Raw genomic sequence first — 23919 nt, 5'->3', positions numbered from 1 at the left:
TTTCCCCACAGGAATGTATGTCCGTTTCAGTTCTTTGCCAGCAACGGAGCTCAGAGGCAACGTCAGATTGTGTGTATCTCAGTGAGAGAAAGAACACTGTGACTTCCCCCGTTCCTCTGACGAAAGCAGTTAGAGGGAGAAAAGCGTCCTTTGCTTTCGCTTTCCCGCAATGAGCTCGACAGATCTGCCCTTCGCGAAGGGCTGTTTTCCCCCGGAGAACTGCCTCGCGGTAGCCCTGTTCTGGAAGTGGAACGAGTATGCAGTGTTAGCGTTCAGCTAATGTGAAGGCTCGCTTTGGCCCAGGGCAAACGAAGCGCCGGGGAAATCTTAGCAGAGCCCGGCGCCTTTCCACGGTTCAAAGCGTGGAACTGCAGACTCTTTTGCAAAGAAGAGAGCGCACAGGCAACAGCAGCCTGCACGTTTCTCAGTGAAAGGGAGAACTCCCTGACTTCATCCAGTACTCTGAGCAAAGCAGGCAGAAGGAGAGAAACTTTCTTTCCTTCCTCTTTCCTGCAACGAATTCCTCATTTGCTCTTGCAAACGCAAGGCTTCTTCTGAAAAACTACGTCACGGTGCAGGGATCCTTCCAGAGGAGCAACGACATAGTTTTAGCTGGAAGGGCTTGGGAAAGCAGCCGGGGAGAAAAGGCCTCTTGCTATTCTCTTTTCTTTCTGCCCGAATGCGGTCAATTGGCACTTGCCAAAGCAAGGTTTCCCAGCACAAACTACAAAGCAGGAGCTCTCTCCTGGCAGAGGAAATCTCATGCAGTGTTGCCCTGGCGAGATAGTGTTGCTACAGTGAGGCCCAGGGAAAACACACTGCCTAGAGAAATCCTAGCAAAGCCCTGTGTTTCCCCACAGGAATGTATGTCCGTTTCAGTTCTTTGCCAGCAACGGAGCTCAGAGGCAACGTCAGATTGTGTGTATCTCAGTGAGAGAAAGAACACTGTGACTTCCCCCGTTCCTCTGACGAAAGCAGTTAGAGGGAGAAAAGCGTCCTTTGCTTTCGCTTTCCCGCAATGAGCTCGACAGATCTGCCCTTCGCGAAGGGCCGTTTTCCCCCGGAGAACTGCCTCGCGGTAGCCCTGTTCTGGAAGTGGAACGAGTATGCAGTGTTAGCGTTCAGCTAATGTGAAGGCTCGCTTTGGCCCAGGGCAAACGAAGCGCCGGGGGAAATCTTAGCAGAGCCCGGCGCCTTTCCACGGTTCAAAGCGTGGAACTGCAGACTCTTTTGCAAAGAAGAGAGCGCACAGGCAACAGCAGCCTGCACGTTTCTCAGTGAAAGGGAGAACTCCCTGACTTCATCCAGTCCTCTGAGCAAAGCAGGCAGAAGGAGAGAAACTTTCTTGCCTTCCTCTTTCCTGCAACGAATTCCTCATTTGCTCTTGCAAACGCAAGGCTTCTTCTGAAAAACTACGTCACGGTGCAGGGATCCTTCCAGAGGAGCAACGACATAGTTTTAGCTGGAAGGGCTTGGGAAAGCAGCCGGGGAGAAAAGGCCTCTTGCTATTCTCTTTTCTTTCTGCCCGAATGCGGTCATTTGGCACTTGCCAAAGCAAGGTTTCCCAGCACAAACTACAAAGCAGGAGCTCTCTCCTGGCAGAGGAAATCCCATGCAGTGTTGCCCTGGCAAGATAGTGTTGCTACAGTGAGGCCCAGGGAAAACACACTGCCTAGAGAAATCCTAGCAAAGCCCTGTGTTTCCCCACAGGAATGTATGTCCGTTTCAGTTCTTTGCCAGCAACGGAGCTCAGAGGCAACGTCAGATTGTGTGTATCTCAGTGAGAGAAAGAACACTGTGACTTCCCCCGTTCCTCTGACGAAAGCAGTTAGAGGGAGAAAAGCGTCCTTTGCTTTCGCTTTCCCGCAATGAGCTCGACAGATCTGCCCTTCGCGAAGGGCCGTTTTCCCCCGGAGAACTGCCTCGCGGTAGCCCTGTTCTGGAAGTGGAACGAGTATGCAGTGTTAGCGTTCAGCTAATGTGAAGGCTCGCTTTGGCCCAGGGCAAACGAAGCGCCAGGGGAAATCTTAGCAGAGCCCGGCGCCTTTCCACGGTTCAAAGCGTGGAACTGCAGACTCTTTTGCAAAGAAGAGAGCGCCCAGGCAACAGCAGCCTGCAGATTTCTCAGTGAAAGGGAGAACTCCCTGACTTCATCCAGTCCTCTGAGCAAAGCAGGCAGAAGGAGAGAAACTTTCTTGCCTTCCTCTTTCCTGCAACGAATTCCTCATTTGCTCTTGCAAACGCAAGGCTTCTTCTGAAAAACTACGTCACGGTGCAGGGATCCTTCCAGAGGAGCAACGACATAGTTTTAGCTGGAAGGGCTTGGGAAAGCAGCCGGGGAGAAAAGGCCTCTTGCTATTCTCTTTTCTTTCTGCCCGAATGCGGTCAATTGGCACTTGCCAAAGCAAGGTTTCCCAGCACAAACTACAAAGCAGGAGCTCTCTCCTGGCAGAGGAAATCCCATGCAGTGTTGCCCTGGCGAGATAGTGTTGCTACAGTGAGGCCCAGGGAAAACACACTGCCTAGAGAAATCCTAGCAAAGCCCTGTGTTTCCCCACAGGAATGTATGTCCGTTTCAGTTCTTTGCCAGCAACGGAGCTCAGAGGCAACGTCAGATTGTGTGTATCTCAGTGAGAGAAAGAACACTGTGACTTCCCCCGTTCCTCTGACGAAAGCAGTTAGAGGGAGAAAAGCGTCCTTTGCTTTCGCTTTCCCGCAATGAGCTCGACAGATCTGCCCTTCGCGAAGGGCCGTTTTCCCCCGGAGAACTGCCTCGCGGTAGCCCTGTTCTGGAAGTGGAACGAGTATGCAGTGTTAGCGTTCAGCTAATGTGAAGGCTCGCTTTGGCCCAGGGCAAACGAAGCGCCGGGGGAAATCTTAGCAGAGCCCGGCGCCTTTCCACGGTTCAAAGCGTGGAACTGCAGACTCTTTTGCAAAGAAGAGAGCGCACAGGCAACAGCAGCCTGCACGTTTCTCAGTGAAAGGGAGAACTCCCTGACTTCATCCAGTCCTCTGAGCAAAGCAGGCAGAAGGAGAGAAACTTTCTTGCCTTCCTCTTTCCTGCAACGAATTCCTCATTTGCTCTTGCAAACGCAAGGCTTCTTCTGAAAAACTACGTCACGGTGCAGGGATCCTTCCAGAGGAGCAACGACATAGTTTTAGCTGGAAGGGCTTGGGAAAGCAGCCGGGGAGAAAAGGCCTCTTGCTATTCTCTTTTCTTTCTGCCCGAATGCGGTCAATTGGCACTTGCCAAAGCAAGGTTTCCCAGCACAAACTACAAAGCAGGAGCTCTCTCCTGGCAGAGGAAATCCCATGCAGTGTTGCCCTGCCGAGATAGTGTTGCTACAGTGAGGCCCAGGGAAAACAGACTGCCTAGAGAAATCCTAGCAAAGCCCTGTGTTTCCCCACAGGAATGTATGTCCGTTTCAGTTCTTTGCCAGCAACGGAGCTCAGAGGCAACGTCAGATTGTGTGTATCTCAGTGAGAGAAAGAACACTGTGACTTCCCCCGTTCCTCTGACGAAAGCAGTTAGAGGGAGAAAAGCGTCCTTTGCTTTCGCTTTCCCGCAATGAGCTCGACAGATCTGCCCTTCGCGAAGGGCTGTTTTCCCCCGGAGAACTGCCTCGCGGTAGCCCTGTTCTGGAAGTGGAACGAGTATGCAGTGTTAGCGTTCAGCTAATGTGAAGGCTCGCTTTGGCCCAGGGCAAACGAAGCGCCGGGGAAATCTTAGCAGAGCCCGGCGCCTTTCCACGGTTCAAAGCGTGGAACTGCAGACTCTTTTGCAAAGAAGAGAGCGCACAGGCAACAGCAGCCTGCACGTTTCTCAGTGAAAGGGAGAACTCCCTGACTTCATCCAGTCCTCTGAGCAAAGCAGGCAGAAGGAGAGAAACTTTCTTTCCTTCCTCTTTCCTGCAACGAATTCCTCATTTGCTCTTGCAAACGCAAGGCTTCTTCTGAAAAACTACGTCACGGTGCAGGGATCCTTCCAGAGGAGCAACGACATAGTTTTAGCTGGAAGGGCTTGGGAAAGCAGCCGGGGAGAAAAGGCCTCTTGCTATTCTCTTTTCTTTCTGCCCGAATGCGGTCAATTGGCACTTGCCAAAGCAAGGTTTCCCAGCACAAACTACAAAGCAGGAGCTCTCTCCTGGCAGAGGAAATCCCATGCAGTGTTGCCCTGGCGAGATAGTGTTGCTACAGTGAGGCCCAGGGAAAACACACTGCCTAGAGAAATCCTAGCAAAGCCCTGTGTTTCCCCACAGGAATGTATGTCCGTTTCAGTTCTTTGCCAGCAACGGAGCTCAGAGGCAACGTCAGATTGTGTGTATCTCAGTGAGAGAAAGAACACTGTGACTTCCCCCGTTCCTCTGACGAAAGCAGTTAGAGGGAGAAAAGCGTCCTTTGCTTTCGCTTTCCCGCAATGAGCTCGACAGATCTGCCCTTCGCGAAGGGCCGTTTTCCCCCGGAGAACTGCCTCGCGGTAGCCCTGTTCTGGAAGTGGAACGAGTATGCAGTGTTAGCGTTCAGCTAATGTGAAGGCTCGCTTTGGCCCAGGGCAAACGAAGCGCCGGGGGAAATCTTAGCAGAGCCCGGCGCCTTTCCACGGTTCAAAGCGTGGAACTGCAGACTCTTTTGCAAAGAAGAGAGCGCACAGGCAACAGCAGCCTGCACGTTTCTCAGTGAAAGGGAGAACTCCCTGACTTCATCCAGTCCTCTGAGCAAAGCAGGCAGAAGGAGAGAAACTTTCTTGCCTTCCTCTTTCCTGCAACGAATTCCTCATTTGCTCTTGCAAACGCAAGGCTTCTTCTGAAAAACTACGTCACGGTGCAGGGATCCTTCCAGAGGAGCAACGACATAGTTTTAGCTGGAAGGGCTTGGGAAAGCAGCCGGGGAGAAAAGGCCTCTTGCTATTCTCTTTTCTTTCTGCCCGAATGCGGTCATTTGGCACTTGCCAAAGCAAGGTTTCCCAGCACAAACTACAAAGCAGGAGCTCTCTCCTGGCAGAGGAAATCCCATGCAGTGTTGCCCTGGCGAGATAGTGTTGCTACAGTGAGGCCCAGGGAAAACACACTGCCTAGAGAAATCCTAGCAAAGCCCTGTGTTTCCCCACAGGAATGTATGTCCGTTTCAGTTCTTTGCCAGCAACGGAGCTCAGAGGCAACGTCAGATTGTGTGTATCTCAGTGAGAGAAAGAACACTGTGACTTCCCCCGTTCCTCTGACGAAAGCAGTTAGAGGGAGAAAAGCGTCCTTTGCTTTCGCTTTCCCGCAATGAGCTCGACAGATCTGCCCTTCGCGAAGGGCCGTTTTCCCCCGGAGAACTGCCTCGCGGTAGCCCTGTTCTGGAAGTGGAACGAGTATGCAGTGTTAGCGTTCAGCTAATGTGAAGGCTCGCTTTGGCCCAGGGCAAACGAAGCGCCGGGGGAAATCTTAGCAGAGCCCGGCGCCTTTCCACGGTTCAAAGCGTGGAACTGCAGACTCTTTTGCAAAGAAGAGAGCGCCCAGGCAACAGCAGCCTGCAGATTTCTCAGTGAAAGGGAGAACTCCCTGACTTCATCCAGTCCTCTGAGCAAAGCAGGCAGAAGGAGAGAAACTTTCTTGCCTTCCTCTTTCCTGCAACGAATTCCTCATTTGCTCTTGCAAACGCAAGGCTTCTTCTGAAAAACTACGTCACGGTGCAGGGATCCTTCCAGAGGAGCAACGACATAGTTTTAGCTGGAAGGGCTTGGGAAAGCAGCCGGGGAGAAAAGGCCTCTTGCTATTCTCTTTTCTTTCTGCCCGAATGCGGTCAATTGGCACTTGCCAAAGCAAGGTTTCCCAGCACAAACTACAAAGCAGGAGCTCTCTCCTGGCAGAGGAAATCCCATGCAGTGTTGCCCTGGCGAGATAGTGTTGCTACAGTGAGGCCCAGGGAAAACAGACTGCCTAGAGAAATCCTAGCAAAGCCCTGTGTTTCCCCACAGGAATGTATGTCCGTTTCAGTTCTTTGCCAGCAACGGAGCTCAGAGGCAACGTCAGATTGTGTGTATCTCAGTGAGAGAAAGAACACGGTGACTTCCCCCGTTCCTCTGACGAAAGCAGTTAGAGGGAGAAAAGCGTCCTTTGCTTTCGCTTTCCCGCAATGAGCTCGACAGATCTGCCCTTCGCGAAGGGCCGTTTTGCCCCGGAGAACTGCCTCGCGGTAGCCCTGTTCTGGAAGTGGAACGAGTATGCAGTGTTAGCGTTCAGCTAATGTGAAGGCTCGCTTTGGCCCAGGGCAAACGAAGCGCCAGGGGAAATCTTAGCAGAGCCCGGCGCCTTTCCACGGTTCAAAGCGTGGAACTGCAGACTCTTTTGCAAAGAAGAGAGCGCCCAGGCAACAGCAGCCTGCAGATTTCTCAGTGAAAGGGAGAACTCCCTGACTTCATCCAGTCCTCTGAGCAAAGCAGGCAGAAGGAGAGAAACTTTCTTTCCTTCCTCTTTCCTGCAACGAATTCCTCATTTGCTCTTGCAAACGCAAGGCTTCTTCTGAAAAACTACGTCACGGTGCAGGGATCCTTCCAGAGGAGCAACGACATAGTTTTAGCTGGAAGGGCTTGGCAGAGCAGCCGGGGAGAAAAGGCCTCTTGCTATTCTCTTTTCTTTCTGCCCAAATGCGGTCAACTGGCACTTGCCAAAGCAAGGTTTCCCAGCACAAACTACAAAGCAGGAGCTCTCTCCTGGCAGAGGAAATCCCATGCAGTGTTGCCCTGGCGAGATAGTGTTGCTACAGTGAGGCCCAGGGAAAACACACTGCCTAGAGAAATCCTAGCAAAGCCCTGTGTTTCCCCACAGGAATGTATGTCCGTTTCAGTTCTTTGCCAGCAACGGAGCTCAGAGGCAACGTCAGATTGTGTGTATCTCAGTGAGAGAAAGAACACGGTGACTTCCCCCGTTCCTCTGACGAAAGCAGTTAGAGGGAGAAAAGCGTCCTTTGCTTTCGCTTTCCCGCAATGAGCTCGACAGATCTGCCCTTCGCGAAGGGCCGTTTTCCCCCGGAGAACTGCCTCGCGGTAGCCCTGTTCTGGAAGTGGAACGAGTATGCAGTGTTAGCGTTCAGCTAATGTGAAGGCTCGCTTTGGCCCAGGGCAAACGAAGCGCCGGGGGAAATCTTAGCAGAGCCCGGCGCCTTTCCACGGTTCAAAGCGTGGAACTGCAGACTCTTTTGCAAAGAAGAGAGCGCCCAGGCAACAGCAGCCTGCAAATTTCTCAGTGAAAGGGAGAACTCCCTGACTTCATCCAGTCCTCTGAGCAAAGCAGGCAGAAGGAGAGAAACTTTCTTGCCTTCCTCTTTCCTGCAACGAATTCCTCATTTGCTCTTGCAAACGCAAGGCTTCTTCTGAAAAACTACGTCACGGTGCAGGGATCCTTCCAGAGGAGCAACGACATAGTTTTAGCTGGAAGGGCTTGGGAAAGCAGCCGGGGAGAAAAGGCCTCTTGCTATTCTCTTTTCTTTCTGCCCGAATGCGGTCAATTGGCACTTGCCAAAGCAAGGTTTCCCAGCACAAACTACAAAGCAGGAGCTCTCTCCTGGCAGAGGAAATCCCATGCAGTGTTGCCCTGCCGAGATAGTGTTGCTACAGTGAGGCCCAGGGAAAACAGACTGCCTAGAGAAATCCTAGCAAAGCCCTGTGTTTCCCCACAGGAATGTATGTCCGTTTCAGTTCTTTGCCAGCAACGGAGCTCAGAGGCAACGTCAGATTGTGTGTATCTCAGTGAGAGAAAGAACACTGTGACTTCCCCCGTTCCTCTGACGAAAGCAGTTAGAGGGAGAAAAGCGTCCTTTGCTTTCGCTTTCCCGCAATGAGCTCGACAGATCTGCCCTTCGCGAAGGGCCGTTTTCCCCCGGAGAACTGCCTCGCGGTAGCCCTGTTCTGGAAGTGGAACGAGTATGCAGTGTTAGCGTTCAGCTAATGTGAAGGCTCGCTTTGGCCCAGGGCAAACGAAGCGCCGGGGGAAATCTTAGCAGAGCCCGGCGCCTTTCCACGGTTCAAAGCGTGGAACTGCAGACTCTTTTGCAAAGAAGAGAGCGCCCAGGCAACAGCAGCCTGCAGATTTCTCAGTGAAAGGGAGAACTCCCTGACTTCATCCAGTCCTCTGAGCAAAGCAGGCAGAAGGAGAGAAACTTTCTTGCCTTCCTCTTTCCTGCAACGAATTCCTCATTTGCTCTTGCAAACGCAAGGCTTCTTCTGAAAAACTACGTCACGGTGCAGGGATCCTTCCAGAGGAGCAACGACATAGTTTTAGCTGGAAGGGCTTGGGAAAGCAGCCGGGGAGAAAAGGCCTCTTGCTATTCTCTTTTCTTTCTGCCCGAATGCGGTCAATTGGCACTTGCCAAAGCAAGGTTTCCCAGCACAAACTACAAAGCAGGAGCTCTCTCCTGGCAGAGGAAATCCCATGCAGTGTTGCCCTGGCGAGATAGTGTTGCTACAGTGAGGCCCAGGGAAAACACACTGCCTAGAGAAATCCTAGCAAAGCCCTGTGTTTCCCCACAGGAATGTATGTCCGTTTCAGTTCTTTGCCAGCAACGGAGCTCAGAGGCAACGTCAGATTGTGTGTATCTCAGTGAGAGAAAGAACACTGTGACTTCCCCCGTTCCTCTGACGAAAGCAGTTAGAGGGAGAAAAGCGTCCTTTGCTTTCGCTTTCCCGCAATGAGCTCGACAGATCTGCCCTTCGCGAAGGGCCGTTTTCCCCCGGAGAACTGCCTCGCGGTAGCCCTGTTCTGGAAGTGGAACGAGTATGCAGTGTTAGCGTTCAGCTAATGTGAAGGCTCGCTTTGGCCCAGGGCAAACGAAGCGCCGGGGGAAATCTTAGCAGAGCCCGGCGCCTTTCCACGGTTCAAAGCGTGGAACTGCAGACTCTTTTGCAAAGAAGAGAGCGCCCAGGCAACAGCAGCCTGCACGTTTCTCAGTGAAAGGGAGAACTCCCTGACTTCATCCAGTCCTCTGAGCAAAGCAGGCAGAAGGAGAGAAACTTTCTTGCCTTCCTCTTTCCTGCAACGAATTCCTCATTTGCTCTTGCAAACGCAAGGCTTCTTCTGAAAAACTACGTCACGGTGCAGGGATCCTTCCAGAGGAGCAACGACATAGTTTTAGCTGGAAGGGCTTGGGAAAGCAGCCGGGGAGAAAAGGCCTCTTGCTATTCTCTTTTCTTTCTGCCCGAATGCGGTCAATTGGCACTTGCCAAAGCAAGGTTTCCCAGCACAAACTACAAAGCAGGAGCTCTCTCCTGGCAGAGGAAATCCCATGCAGTGTTGCCCTGCCGAGATAGTGTTGCTACAGTGAGGCCCAGGGAAAACACACTGCCTAGAGAAATCCTAGCAAAGCCCTGTGTTTCCCCACAGGAATGTATGTCCGTTTCAGTTCTTTGCCAGCAACGGAGCTCAGAGGCAACGTCAGATTGTGTGTATCTCAGTGAGAGAAAGAACACTGTGACTTCCCCCGTTCCTCTGACGAAAGCAGTTAGAGGGAGAAAAGCGTCCTTTGCTTTCGCTTTCCCGCAATGAGCTCGACAGATCTGCCCTTCGCGAAGGGCCGTTTTCCCCCGGAGAACTGCCTCGCGGTAGCCCTGTTCTGGAAGTGGAACGAGTATGCAGTGTTAGCGTTCAGCTAATGTGAAGGCTCGCTTTGGCCCAGGGCAAACGAAGCGCCGGGGGAAATCTTAGCAGAGCCCGGCGCCTTTCCACGGTTCAAAGCGTGGAACTGCAGACTCTTTTGCAAAGAAGAGAGCGCCCAGGCAACAGCAGCCTGCAGATTTCTCAGTGAAAGGGAGAACTCCCTGACTTCATCCAGTCCTCTGAGCAAAGCAGGCAGAAGGAGAGAAACTTTCTTGCCTTCCTCTTTCCTGCAACGAATTCCTCATTTGCTCTTGCAAACGCAAGGCTTCTTCTGAAAAACTACGTCACGGTGCAGGGATCCTTCCAGAGGAGCAACGACATAGTTTTAGCTGGAAGGGCTTGGGAAAGCAGCCGGGGAGAAAAGGCCTCTTGCTATTCTCTTTTCTTTCTGCCCGAATGCGGTCAATTGGCACTTGCCAAAGCAAGGTTTCCCAGCACAAACTACAAAGCAGGAGCTCTCTCCTGGCAGAGGAAATCCCATGCAGTGTTGCCCTGGCGAGATAGTGTTGCTACAGTGAGGCCCAGGGAAAACACACTGCCTAGAGAAATCCTAGCAAAGCCCTGTGTTTCCCCACAGGAATGTATGTCCGTTTCAGTTCTTTGCCAGCAACGGAGCTCAGAGGCAACGTCAGATTGTGTGTATCTCAGTGAGAGAAAGAACACTGTGACTTCCCCCGTTCCTCTGACGAAAGCAGTTAGAGGGAGAAAAGCGTCCTTTGCTTTCGCTTTCCCGCAATGAGCTCGACAGATCTGCCCTTCGCGAAGGGCCGTTTTCCCCCGGAGAACTGCCTCGCGGTAGCCCTGTTCTGGAAGTGGAACGAGTATGCAGTGTTAGCGTTCAGCTAATGTGAAGGCTCGCTTTGGCCCAGGGCAAACGAAGCGCCGGGGGAAATCTTAGCAGAGCCCGGCGCCTTTCCACGGTTCAAAGCGTGGAACTGCAGACTCTTTTGCAAAGAAGAGAGCGCCCAGGCAACAGCAGCCTGCAGATTTCTCAGTGAAAGGGAGAACTCCCTGACTTCATCCAGTCCTCTGAGCAAAGCAGGCAGAAGGAGAGAAACTTTCTTGCCTTCCTCTTTCCTGCAACGAATTCCTCATTTGCTCTTGCAAACGCAAGGCTTCTTCTGAAAAACTACGTCACGGTGCAGGGATCCTTCCAGAGGAGCAACGACATAGTTTTAGCTGGAAGGGCTTGGGAAAGCAGCCGGGGAGAAAAGGCCTCTTGCTATTCTCTTTTCTTTCTGCCCGAATGCGGTCAATTGGCACTTGCCAAAGCAAGGTTTCCCAGCACAAACTACAAAGCAGGAGCTCTCTCCTGGCAGAGGAAATCCCATGCAGTGTTGCCCTGGCGAGATAGTGTTGCTACAGTGAGGCCCAGGGAAAACACACTGCCTAGAGAAATCCTAGCAAAGCCCTGTGTTTCCCCACAGGAATGTATGTCCGTTTCAGTTCTTTGCCAGCAACGGAGCTCAGAGGCAACGTCAGATTGTGTGTATCTCAGTGAGAGAAAGAACACTGTGACTTCCCCCGTTCCTCTGACGAAAGCAGTTAGAGGGAGAAAAGCGTCCTTTGCTTTCGCTTTCCCGCAATGAGCTCGACAGATCTGCCCTTCGCGAAGGGCCGTTTTCCCCCGGAGAACTGCCTCGCGGTAGCCCTGTTCTGGAAGTGGAACGAGTATGCAGTGTTAGCGTTCAGCTAATGTGAAGGCTCGCTTTGGCCCAGGGCAAACGAAGCGCCGGGGGAAATCTTAGCAGAGCCCGGCGCCTTTCCACGGTTCAAAGCGTGGAACTGCAGACTCTTTTGCAAAGAAGAGAGCGCCCAGGCAACAGCAGCCTGCACGTTTCTCAGTGAAAGGGAGAACTCCCTGACTTCATCCAGTCCTCTGAGCAAAGCAGGCAGAAGGAGAGAAACTTTCTTGCCTTCCTCTTTCCTGCAACGAATTCCTCATTTGCTCTTGCAAACGCAAGGCTTCTTCTGAAAAACTACGTCACGGTGCAGGGATCCTTCCAGAGGAGCAACGACATAGTTTTAGCTGGAAGGGCTTGGGAAAGCAGCCGGGGAGAAAAGGCCTCTTGCTATTCTCTTTTCTTTCTGCCCGAATGCGGTCATTTGGCACTTGCCAAAGCAAGGTTTCCCAGCACAAACTACAAAGCAGGAGCTCTCTCCTGGCAGAGGAAATCCCATGCAGTGTTGCCCTGGCGAGATAGTGTTGCTACAGTGAGGCCCAGGGAAAACACACTGCCTAGAGAAATCCTAGCAAAGCCCTGTGTTTCCCCACAGGAATGTATGTCCGTTTCAGTTCTTTGCCAGCAACGGAGCTCAGAGGCAACGTCAGATTGTGTGTATCTCAGTGAGAGAAAGAACACTGTGACTTCCCCCGTTCCTCTGACGAAAGCAGTTAGAGGGAGAAAAGCGTCCTTTGCTTTCGCTTTCCCGCAATGAGCTCGACAGATCTGCCCTTCGCGAAGGGCCGTTTCCCCCGGAGAACTGCCTCGCGGTAGCCCTGTTCTGGAAGTGGAACGAGTATGCAGTGTTAGCGTTCAGCTAATGTGAAGGCTCGCTTTGGCCCAGGGCAAACGAAGCGCCGGGGGAAATCTTAGCAGAGCCCGGCGCCTTTCCACGGTTCAAAGCGTGGAACTGCAGACTCTTTTGCAAAGAAGAGAGCGCACAGGCAACAGCAGCCTGCACGTTTCTCAGTGAAAGGGAGAACTCCCTGACTTCATCCAGTCCTCTGAGCAAAGCAGGCAGAAGGAGAGAAACTTTCTTGCCTTCCTGTTTCCTGCAACGAATTCCTCATTTGCTCTTGCAAACGCAAGGCTTCTTCTGAAAAACTACGTCACGGTGCAGGGATCCTTCCAGAGGAGCAACGACATAGTTTTAGCTGGAAGGGCTTGGGAAAGCAGCCGGGGAGAAAAGGCCTCTTGCTATTCTCTTTTCTTTCTGCCCGAATGCGGTCAATTGGCACTTGCCAAAGCAAGGTTTCCCAGCACAAACTACAAAGCAGGAGCTCTCTCCTGGCAGAGGAAATCCCATGCAGTGTTGCCCTGGCGAGATAGTGTTGCTACAGTGAGGCCCAGGGAAAACAGACTGCCTAGAGAAATCCTAGCAAAGCCCTGTGTTTCCCCACAGGAATGTATGTCCGTTTCAGTTCTTTGCCAGCAACGGAGCTCAGAGGCAACGTCAGATTGTGTGTATCTCAGTGAGAGAAAGAACACGGTGACTTCCCCCGTTCCTCTGACGAAAGCAGTTAGAGGGAGAAAAGCGTCCTTTGCTTTCGCTTTCCCGCAATGAGCTCGACAGATCTGCCCTTCGCGAAGGGCCGTTTTCCCCCGGAGAACTGCCTCGCGGTAGCCCTGTTCTGGAAGTGGAACGAGTATGCAGTGTTAGCGTTCAGCTAATGTGAAGGCTCGCTTTGGCCCAGGGCAAACGAAGCGCCGGGGGAAATCTTAGCAGAGCCCGGCGCCTTTCCACGGTTCAAAGCGTGGAACTGCAGACTCTTTTGCAAAGAAGAGAGCGCCCAGGCAACAGCAGCCTGCAAATTTCTCAGTGAAAGGGAGAACTCCCTGACTTCATCCAGTCCTCTGAGCAAAGCAGGCAGAAGGAGAGAAACTTTCTTGCCTTCCTCTTTCCTGCAACGAATTCCTCATTTGCTCTTGCAAACGCAAGGCTTCTTCTGAAAAACTACGTCACGGTGCAGGGATCCTTCCAGAGGAGCAACGACATAGTTTTAGCTGGAAGGGCTTGGGAAAGCAGCCGGGGAGAAAAGGCCTCTTGCTATTCTCTTTTCTTTCTGCCCGAATGCGGTCAATTGGCACTTGCCAAAGCAAGGTTTCCCAGCACAAACTACAAAGCAGGAGCTCTCTCCTGGCAGAGGAAATCCCATGCAGTGTTGCCCTGGCGAGATAGTGTTGCTACAGTGAGGCCCAGGGAAAACACACTGCCTAGAGAAATCCTAGCAAAGCCCTGTGTTTCCCCACAGGAATGTATGTCACTTTCAGTTCTTTGCCAGCAACGGAGCTCAGAGGCAACGTCAGATTGTGTGTATCTCGGGGAGAGAAAGAACACTGTGACTTCCCCCGTTCCTCTGACGAAAGCGGTTAGAGGGAGAAAAGCGTCCTTTGCTTTCGCTTTCCCGCAAGGAGCTCGGCAGATCTGCCCTTCGCGAAGGGCCGTTTTCCCCCGGAGAACTGCCTCGCCGTAGCCCGGTTCTGGAAGTGGAACGAGTATGCAGTGTTAGCGTTCAGCTATTGTGAAGGCTCGCTTTGGCCCAGGGCAAACGAAGCGCCGGGGGAAATCTTAGCAGAGCCCGGCGCCTTTCCACGGTTCAAAGCGTGGAACTGCAGACTCTTTTGCAAAGAAGAGAGCGCCCAGGCAACAGCAGCCTGCAAATTTCTCAGTGAAAGGGAGAACTCCCTGACTTCATCCAGTCCTCTGAGCAAAGCAGGCAGAAGGAGAGAAACTTTCTTGCCTTCCTCTTTCCTGCAACGAATTCCTCATTTGCTCTTGCAAACGCAAGGCTTCTTCTGAAAAACTACGTCACGGTGCAGGGATCCTTCCAGAGGAGCAACGACATAGTTTTAGCTGGAAGGGCTTGGCAGAGCAGCCGGGGAGAAAAGGCCTCTTGCTATTCTCTTTTCTTTCTGCCCAAATGCGGTCAACTGGCACTTGCCAAAGCAAGGTTTCCCAGCACAAACTACAAAGCAGCAGCTCTCTCCTGGCAGAGGAAATCCCATGCAGTGTTGCCCTGGCGAGACAGTGTTGCTACAGTGAGGCCCAGGGAAAACAGACTGCCTAGAGAAATCCTAGCAAAGCCCTGTGTTTCCCCACAGGAATGTATGTCCGTTTCAGTTCTTTGCCAGCAACGGAGCTCAGAGGCAACGTCAGATTGTGTGTATCTCAGTGAGAGAAAGAACACGGTGACTTCCCCCGTTCCTCTGACGAAAGCAGTTAGAGGGAGAAAAGCGTCCTTTGCTTTCGTTTCCCGCAATGAGCTCCACAGATCTGCCCTTCGCGAAGGGCCGTTTTCCCCCGGAGAACTGCCTCGCGGTAGCCCTGTTCTGGAAGTGGAACGAGTATGCAGTGTTAGCGTTCAGCTAATGTGAAGGCTCGCTTTGGCCCAGGGCAAACGAAGCGCCGGGGGAAATCTTAGCAGAGCCCGGCGCCTTTCCACGGTTCAAAGCGTGGAACTGCAGACTCTTTTGCAAAGAAGAGAGCGCCCAGGCAACAGCAGCCTGCAAATTTCTCAGTGAAAGGGAGAACTCCCTGACTTCATCCAGTCCTCTGAGCAAAGCAGGCAGAAGGAGAGAAACTTTCTTGCCTTCCTCTTTCCTGCAACGAATTCCTCATTTGCTCTTGCAAACGCAAGGCTTCTTCTGAAAAACTACGTCACGGTGCAGGGATCCTTCCAGAGGAGCAACGACATAGTTTTAGCTGGAAGGGCTTGGGAAAGCAGCCAGGGAGAAAAGGCCTCTTGCTATTCTCTTTTCTTTCTGCCCGAATGCGGTCAATTGGCACTTGCCAAAGCAAGGTTTCCCAGCACAAACTACAAAGCAGGAGCTCTCTCCTGGCAGAGGAAATCCCATGCAGTGTTGCCCTGGCGAGATAGTGTTGCTACAGTGAGGCCCAGGGAAAACAGACTGCCTAGAGAAATCCTAGCAAAGCCCTGTGTTTCCCCACAGGAATGTATGTCCGTTTCAGTTCTTTGCCAGCAACGGAGCTCAGAGGCAACGTCAGATTGTGTGTATCTCAGTGAGAGAAAGAACACTGTGACTTCCCCCGTTCCTCTGACGAAAGCAGTTAGAGGGAGAAAAGCGTCCTTTGCTTTCGCTTTCCCGCAATGAGCTCGACAGATCTGCCCTTCGCGAAGGGCTGTTTTCCCCCGGAGAACTGCCTCGCGGTAGCCCTGTTCTGGAAGTGGAACGAGTATGCAGTGTTAGCGTTCAGCTAATGTGAAGGCTCGCTTTGGCCCAGGGCAAACGAAGCGCCGGGGAAATCTTAGCAGAGCCCGGCGCCTTTCCACGGTTCAAAGCGTGGAACTGCAGACTCTTTTGCAAAGAAGAGAGCGCACAGGCAACAGCAGCCTGCACGTTTCTCAGTGAAAGGGAGAACTCCCTGACTTCATCCAGTCCTCTGAGCAAAGCAGGCAGAAGGAGAGAAACTTTCTTGCCTTCCTCTTTCCAGCAACGAATTCCTCATTTGCTCTTGCAAACGCAAGGCTTCTTCTGAAAAACTACGTCACGGTGCAGGGATCCTTCCAGAGGAGCAACGACATAGTTTTAGCTGGAAGGGCTTGGGAAAGCAGCCGGGGAGTAAAGGCCTCTTGCTATTCTCTTTTCTTTCTGCCCGAATGCGGTCAATTGGCACTTGCCAAAGCAAGGTTTCCCAGCACAAACTACAAAGCAGGAGCTCTCTCCTGGCAGAGGAAATCCCATGCAGTGTTGCCCTGGCGAGATAGTGTTGCTACAGTGAGGCCCAGGGAAAACAGACTGCCTAGAGAAATCCTAGCAAAGCCCTGTGTTTCCCCACAGGAATGTATGTCCGTTTCAGTTTTTTGCCAGCAACGGAGCTCAGAGGCAACGTCAGATTGTGTGTATCTCAGTGAGAGAAAGAACACGGTGACTTCCCCCGTTCCTCTGACGAAAGCAGTTAGAGGGAGAAAAGCGTCCTTTGCTTTCGCTTTCCCGCAATGAGCTCGACAGATCTGCCCTTCGCGAAGGGCCGTTTTCCCCCGGAGAACTGCCTCGCGGTAGCCCTGTTCTGGAAGTGGAACGAGTATGCAGTGTTAGCGTTCAGCTAATGTGAAGGCTCGCTTTGGCCCAGGGCAAACGAAGCGCCGGGGGAAATCTTAGCAGAGCCCGGCGCCTTTCCACGGTTCAAAGCGTGGAACTGCAGACTCTTTTGCAAAGAAGAGAGCGCCCAGGCAACAGCAGCCTGCAGATTTCTCAGTGAAAGGGAGAACTCCCTGACTTCATCCAGTCCTCTGAGCAAAGCAGGCAGAAGGAGAGAAACTTTCTTGCCTTCCTCTTTCCTGCAACGAATTCCTCATTTGCTCTTGCAAACGCAAGGCTTCTTCTGAAAAACTACGTCACGGTGCAGGGATCCTTCCAGAGGAGCAACGACATAGTTTTAGCTGGAAGGGCTTGGGAAAGCAGCCGGGGAGAAAAGGCCTCTTGCTATTCTCTTTTCTTTCTGCCCGAATGCGGTCAATTGGCACTTGCCAAAGCAAGGTTTCCCAGCACAAACTACAAAGCAGGAGCTCTCTCCTGGCAGAGGAAATCCCATGCAGTGTTGCCCTGGCGAGATAGTGTTGCTACAGTGAGGCCCAGGGAAAACACACTGCCTAGAGAAATCCTAGCAAAGCCCTGTGTTTCCCCACAGGAATGTATGTCCGTTTCAGTTCTTTGCCAGCAACGGAGCTCAGAGGCAACGTCAGATTGTGTGTATCTCAGTGAGAGAAAGAACACTGTGACTTCCCCCGTTCCTCTGACGAAAGCAGTTAGAGGGAGAAAAGCGTCCTTTGCTTTCGCTTTCCCGCAATGAGCTCGACAGATCTGCCCTTCGCGAAGGGCCGTTTTCCCCCGGAGAACTGCCTCGCGGTAGCCCTGTTCTGGAAGTGGAACGAGTATGCAGTGTTAGCGTTCAGCTAATGTGAAGGCTCGCTTTGGCCCAGGGCAAACGAAGCGCCGGGGGAAATCTTAGCAGAGCCCGGCGCCTTTCCACGGTTCAAAGCGTGGAACTGCAGACTCTTTTGCAAAGAAGAGAGCGCCCAGGCAACAGCAGCCTGCAAATTTCTCAGTGAAAGGGAGAACTCCCTGACTTCATCCAGTCCTCTGAGCAAAGCAGGCAGAAGGAGAGAAACTTTCTTGCCTTCCTCTTTCCTGCAACGAATTCCTCATTTGCTCTTGCAAACGCAAGGCTTCTTCTGAAAAACTACGTCACGGTGCAGGGATCCTTCCAGAGGAGCAACGACATAGTTTTAGCTGGAAGGGCTTGGGAAAGCAGCCGGGGAGAAAAGGCCTCTTGCTATTCTCTTTTCTTTCTGCCCGAATGCGGTCAATTGGCACTTGCCAAAGCAAGGTTTCCCAGCACAAACTACAAAGCAGGAGCTCTCTCCTGGCAGAGGAAATCCCATGCAGTGTTGCCCTGGCGAGATAGTGTTGCTACAGTGAGGCCCAGGGAAAACACACTGCCTAGAGAAATCCTAGCAAAGCCCTGTGTTTCCCCACAGGAATGTATGTCCGTTTCAGTTCTTTGCCAGCAACGGAGCTCAGAGGCAACGTCAGATTGTGTGTATCTCAGTGAGAGAAAGAACACTGTGACTTCCCCCGTTCCTCTGACGAAAGCAGTTAGAGGGAGAAAAGCGTCCTTTGCTTTCGCTTTCCCGCAATGAGCTCGACAGATCTGCCCTTCGCGAAGGGCCGTTTTCCCCCGGAGAACTGCCTCGCGGTAGCCCTGTTCTGGAAGTGGAACGAGTATGCAGTGTTAGCGTTCAGCTAATGTGAAGGCTCGCTTTGGCCCAGGGCAAACGAAGCGCCGGGGGAAATCTTCGCAGAGCCCGGCGCCTTTCCACGGTTCAAAGCGTGGAACTGCAGACTCTTTTGCAAAGAAGAGAGCGCACAGGCAACAGCAGCCTGCAAATTTCTCAGTGAAAGGGAGAACTCCCTGACTTCATCCAGTCCTCTGAGCAAAGCAGGCAGAAGGAGAGAAACTTTCTTTCCTTCCTCTTTCCTGCAACGAATTCCTCATTTGCTCTTGCAAACGCAAGGCTTCTTTTGAAAAACTACGTCACGGTGCAGGGATCCTTCCAGAGGAGCAACGACATAGTTTTAGCTGGAAGGGCTTGGCAGCAGCCGGGGAGAAAAGGCCTCTTGCTATTCTCTTTTCTTTCTGCCCGAATGCGGTCAATTGGCACTTGCCAAAGCAAGGTTTCCCAGCACAAACTACAAAGCAGGAGCTCTCTCCTGGCAGAGGAAATCCCATGCAGTGTTGCCCTGGCGAGATAGTGTTGCTACAGTGAGGCCCAGGGAAAACAGACTGCCTAGAGAAATCCTAGCAAAGCCCTGTGTTTCCCCACAGGAATGTATGTCCGTTTCAGTTCTTTGCCAGCAACGGAGCTCAGAGGCAACGTCAGATTGTGTGTATCTCAGTGAGAGAAAGAACACTGTGACTTCCCCCGTTCCTCTGACGAAAGCAGTTAGAGGGAGAAAAGCGTCCTTTGCTTTCGCTTTCCCGCAATGAGCTCGACAGATCTGCCCTTCGCGAAGGGCCGTTTTCCCCCGGAGAACTGCCTCGCGGTAGCCCTGTTCTGGAAGTGGAACGAGTATGCAGTGTTAGCGTTCAGCTAATGTGAAGGCTCGCTTTGGCCCAGGGCAAACGAAGCGCCGGGGGAAATCTTCGCAGAGCCCGGCGCCTTTCCACGGTTCAAAGCGTGGAACTGCAGACTCTTTTGCAAAGAAGAGAGCGCACAGGCAACAGCAGCCTGCACGTTTCTCAGTGAAAGGGAGAACTCCCTGACTTCATCCAGTCCTCTGAGCAAAGCAGGCAGAAGGAGAGAAACTTTCTTGCCTTCCTCTTTCCTGCAACGAATTCCTCATTTGCTCTTGCAAACGCAAGGCTTCTTCTGAAAAACTACGTCACGGTGCAGGGATCCTTCCAGAGGAGCAACGACATAGTTTTAGCTGGAAGGGCTTGGGAAAGCAGCCGGGGAGAAAAGGCCTCTTGCTATTCTCTTTTCTTTCTGCCCGAATGCGGTCAATTGGCACTTGCCAAAGCAAGGTTTCCCAGCACAAACTACAAAGCAGGAGCTCTCTCCTGGCAGAGGAAATCCCATGCAGTGTTGCCCTGGCGAGATAGTGTTGCTACAGTGAGGCCCAGGGAAAACACACTGCCTAGAGAAATCCTAGCAAAGCCCTGTGTTTCCCCACAGGAATGTATGTCCGTTTCAGTTCTTTGCCAGCAACGGAGCTCAGAGGCAACGTCAGATTGTGTGTATCTCAGTGAGAGAAAGAACACTGTGACTTCCCCCGTTCCTCTGACGAAAGCAGTTAGAGGGAGAAAAGCGTCCTTTGCTTTCGCTTTCCCGCAATGAGCTCGACAGATCTGCCCTTCGCGAAGGGCCGTTTTCCCCCGGAGAACTGCCTCGCGGTAGCCCTGTTCTGGAAGTGGAACGAGTATGCAGTGTTAGCGTTCAGCTAATGTGAAGGCTCGCTTTGGCCCAGGGTAAAAGAAGCGCCGGGGAAATCTTAGCAGAGCCCGGCGCCTTTCCACGGTTCAAAGCGTGGAACTGCAGACTCTTTTGCAAAGAAGAGAGCGCCCAGGCAACAGCAGCCTGCAGATTTCTCAGTGAAAGGGAGAACTCCCTGACTTCATCCAGTCCTCTGAGCAAAGCAGGCAGAAGGAGAGAAACTTTCTTTCCTTCCTCTTTCCTGCAACGAATTCCTCATTTGCTCTTGCAAACGCAAGGCTTCTTCTGAAAAACTACGTCACGGTGCAGGGATCCTTCCAGAGGAGCAACGACATAGTTTTAGCTGGAAGGGCTTGGCAGAGCTGCCGGGGAGAAAAGGCCTCTTGCTATTCTCTTTTCTTTCTGCCCAAATGCGGTCAACTGGCACTTGCCAAAGCAAGGTTTCCCAGCACAAACTACAAAGCAGCAGCTCTCTCCTGGCAGAGGAAATCCCATGCAGTGTTGCCCTGGCGAGATAGTGTTGCTACAGTGAGGCCCAGGGAAAACAGACTGCCTAGAGAAATCCTAGCAAAGCCCTGTGTTTCCCCACAGGAATGTATGTCCGTTTCAGTTCTTTGCCAGCAACGGAGCTCAGAGGCAACGTCAGATTGTGTGTATCTCAGTGAGAGAAAGAACACTGTGACTTCCCCCGTTCCTCTGACGAAAGCAGTTAGAGGGAGAAAAGCGTCCTTTGCTTTCGCTTTCCCGCAATGAGCTCGACAGATCTGCCCTTCGCGAAGGGCCGTTTTCCCCCGGAGAACTGCCTCGCGGTAGCCCTGTTCTGGAAGTGGAACGAGTATGCAGTGTTAGCGTTCAGCTAATGTGAAGGCTCGCTTTGGCCCAGGGCAAACGAAGCGCCGGGGGAAATCTTCGCAGAGCCCGGCGCCTTTCCACGGTTCAAAGCGTGGAACTGCAGACTCTTTTGCAAAGAAGAGAGCGCACAGGCAACAGCAGCCTGCAGATTTCTCAGTGAAAGGGAGAACTCCCTGACTTCATCCAGTCCTCTGAGCAAAGCAGGCAGAAGGAGAGAAACTTTCTTGCCTTCCTCTTTCCTGCAACGAATTCCTCATTTGCTCTTGCAAACGCAAGGCTTCTTCTGAAAAACTACGTCACGGTGCAGGGATCCTTCCAGAGGAGCAACGACATAGTTTTAGCTGGAAGGGCTTGGGAAAGCAGCCGGGGAGAAAAGGCCTCTTGCTATTCTCTTTTCTTTCTGCCCGAATGCGGTCAATTGGCACTTGCCAAAGCAAGGTTTCCCAGCACAAACTACAAAGCAGGAGCTCTCTCCTGGCAGAGGAAATCCCATGCAGTGTTGCCCTGCCGAGATAGTGTTGCTACAGTGAGGCCCAGGGAAAACAGACTGCCTAGAGAAATCCTAGCAAAGCCCTGTGTTTCCCCACAGGAATGTATGTCCGTTTCAGTTCTTTGCCAGCAACGGAGCTCAGAGGCAACGTCAGATTGTGTGTATCTCAGTGAGAGAAAGAACACTGTGACTTCCCCCGTTCCTCTGACGAAAGCAGTTAGAGGGAGAAAAGCGTCCTTTGCTTTCGCTTTCCCGCAATGAGCTCGACAGATCTGCCCTTCGCGAAGGGCCGTTTTCCCCCGGAGAACTGCCTCGCGGTAGCCCTGTTCTGGAAGTGGAACGAGTATGCAGTGTTAGCGTTCAGCTAATGTGAAGGCTCGCTTTGGCCCAGGGCAAACGAAGCGCCGGGGGAAATCTTCGCAGAGCCCGGCGCCTTTCCACGGTTCAAAGCGTGGAACTGCAGACTCTTTTGCAAAGAAGAGAGCGCACAGGCAACAGCAGCCTGCAGATTTCTCAGTGAAAGGGAGAACTCCCTGACTTCATCCAGTCCTCTGAGCAAAGCAGGCAGAAGGAGAGAAACTTTCTTGCCTTCCTCTTTCCTGCAACGAATTCCTCATTTGCTCTTGCAAACGCAAGGCTTCTTCTGAAAAACTACGTCACGGTGCAGGGATCCTTCCAGAGGAGCAACGACATAGTTTTAGCTGGAAGGGCTTGGGAAAGCAGCCGGGGAGAAAAGGCCTCTTGCTATTCTCTTTTCTTTCTGCCCGAATGCGGTCAATTGGCACTTGCCAAAGCAAGGTTTCCCAGCACAAACTACAAAGCAGGAGCTCTCTCCTGGCAGAGGAAATCCCATGCAGTGTTGCCCTGGCGAGATAGTGTTGCTACAGTGAGGCCCAGGGAAAACACACTGCCTAGAGAAATCCTAGCAAAGCCCTGTGTTTCCCCACAGGAATGTATGTCCGTTTCAGTTCTTTGCCAGCAACGGAGCTCAGAGGCAACGTCAGATTGTGTGTATCTCAGTGAGAGAAAGAACACTGTGACTTCCCCCGTTCCTCTGACGAAAGCAGTTAGAGGGAGAAAAGCGTCCTTTGCTTTCGCTTTCCCGCAATGAGCTCGACAGATCTGCCCTTCGCGAAGGGCCGTTTTCCCCCGGAGAACTGCCTCGCGGTAGCCCTGTTCTGGAAGTGGAACGAGTATGCAGTGTTAGCGTTCAGCTAATGTGAAGGCTCGCTTTGGCCCAGGGCAAACGAAGCGCCGGGGGAAATCTTAGCAGAGCCCGGCGCCTTTCCACGGTTCAAAGCGTGGAACTGCAGACTCTTTTGCAAAGAAGAGAGCGCCCAGGCAACAGCAGCCTGCAAATTTCTCAGTGAAAGGGAGAACTCCCTGACTTCATCCAGTCCTCTGAGCAAAGCAGGCAGAAGGAGAGAAACTTTCTTGCCTTCCTCTTTCCTGCAACGAATTCCTCATTTGCTCTTGCAAACGCAAGGCTTCTTCTGAAAAACTACGTCACGGTGCAGGGATCCTTCCAGAGGAGCAACGACATAGTTTTAGCTGGAAGGGCTTGGGAAAGCAGCCGGGGAGAAAAGGCCTCTTGCTATTCTCTTTTCTTTCTGCCCGAATGCGGTCAATTGGCACTTGCCAAAGCAAGGTTTCCCAGCACAAACTACAAAGCAGGAGCTCTCTCCTGGCAGAGGAAATCCCATGCAGTGTTGCCCTGCCGAGATAGTGTTGCTACAGTGAGGCCCAGGGAAAACAGACTGCCTAGAGAAATCCTAGCAAAGCCCTGTGTTTCCCCACAGGAATGTATGTCCGTTTCAGTTCTTTGCCAGCAACGGAGCTCAGAGGCAACGTCAGATTGTGTGTATCTCAGTGAGAGAAAGAACACTGTGACTTCCCCCGTTCCTCTGACGAAAGCAGTTAGAGGGAGAAAAGCGTCCTTTGCTTTCGCTTTCCCGCAATGAGCTCGACAGATCTGCCCTTCGCGAAGGGCTGTTTTCCCCCGGAGAACTGCCTCGCGGTAGCCCTGTTCTGGAAGTGGAACGAGTATGCAGTGTTAGCGTTCAGCTAATGTGAAGGCTCGCTTTGGCCCAGGGTAAAAGAAGCGCCGGGGAAATCTTAGCAGAGCCCGGCGCCTTTCCACGGTTCAAAGCGTGGAACTGCAGACTCTTTTGCAAAGAAGAGAGCGCCCAGGCAACAGCAGCCTGCAGATTTCTCAGTGAAAGGGAGAACTCCCTGACTTCATCCAGTCCTCTGAGCAAAGCAGGCAGAAGGAGAGAAACTTTCTTTCCTTCCTCTTTCCTGCAACGAATTCCTCATTTGCTCTTGCAAACGCAAGGCTTCTTCTGAAAAACTACGTCACGGTGCAGGGATCCTTCCAGAGGAGCAACGACATAGTTTTAGCTGGAAGGGCTTGGCAGAGCAGCCGGGGAGAAAAGGCCTCTTGCTATTCTCTTTTCTTTCTGCCCAAATGCGGTCAACTGGCACTTGCCAAAGCAAGGTTTCCCAGCACAAACTACAAAGCAGGAGCTCTCTCCTGGCAGAGGAAATCCCATGCAGTGTTGCCCTGGCGAGATAGTGTTGCTACAGTGAGGCCCAGGGAAAACAGACTGCCTAGAGAAATCCTAGCAAAGCCCTGTGTTTCCCCACAGGAATGTATGTCCGTTTCAGTTCTTTGCCAGCAACGGAGCTCAGAGGCAACGTCAGATTGTGTGTATCTCAGTGAGAGAAAGAACACTGTGACTTCCCCCGTTCCTCTGACGAAAGCA

This window comes from Elephas maximus, chromosome 18, assembly GCF_024166365.1.
Source record: "Elephas maximus indicus isolate mEleMax1 chromosome 18, mEleMax1 primary haplotype, whole genome shotgun sequence".
NCBI lineage: Eukaryota > Metazoa > Chordata > Mammalia > Proboscidea > Elephantidae > Elephas > Elephas maximus.
This window is presented reverse-complemented; position numbering follows the sequence as displayed.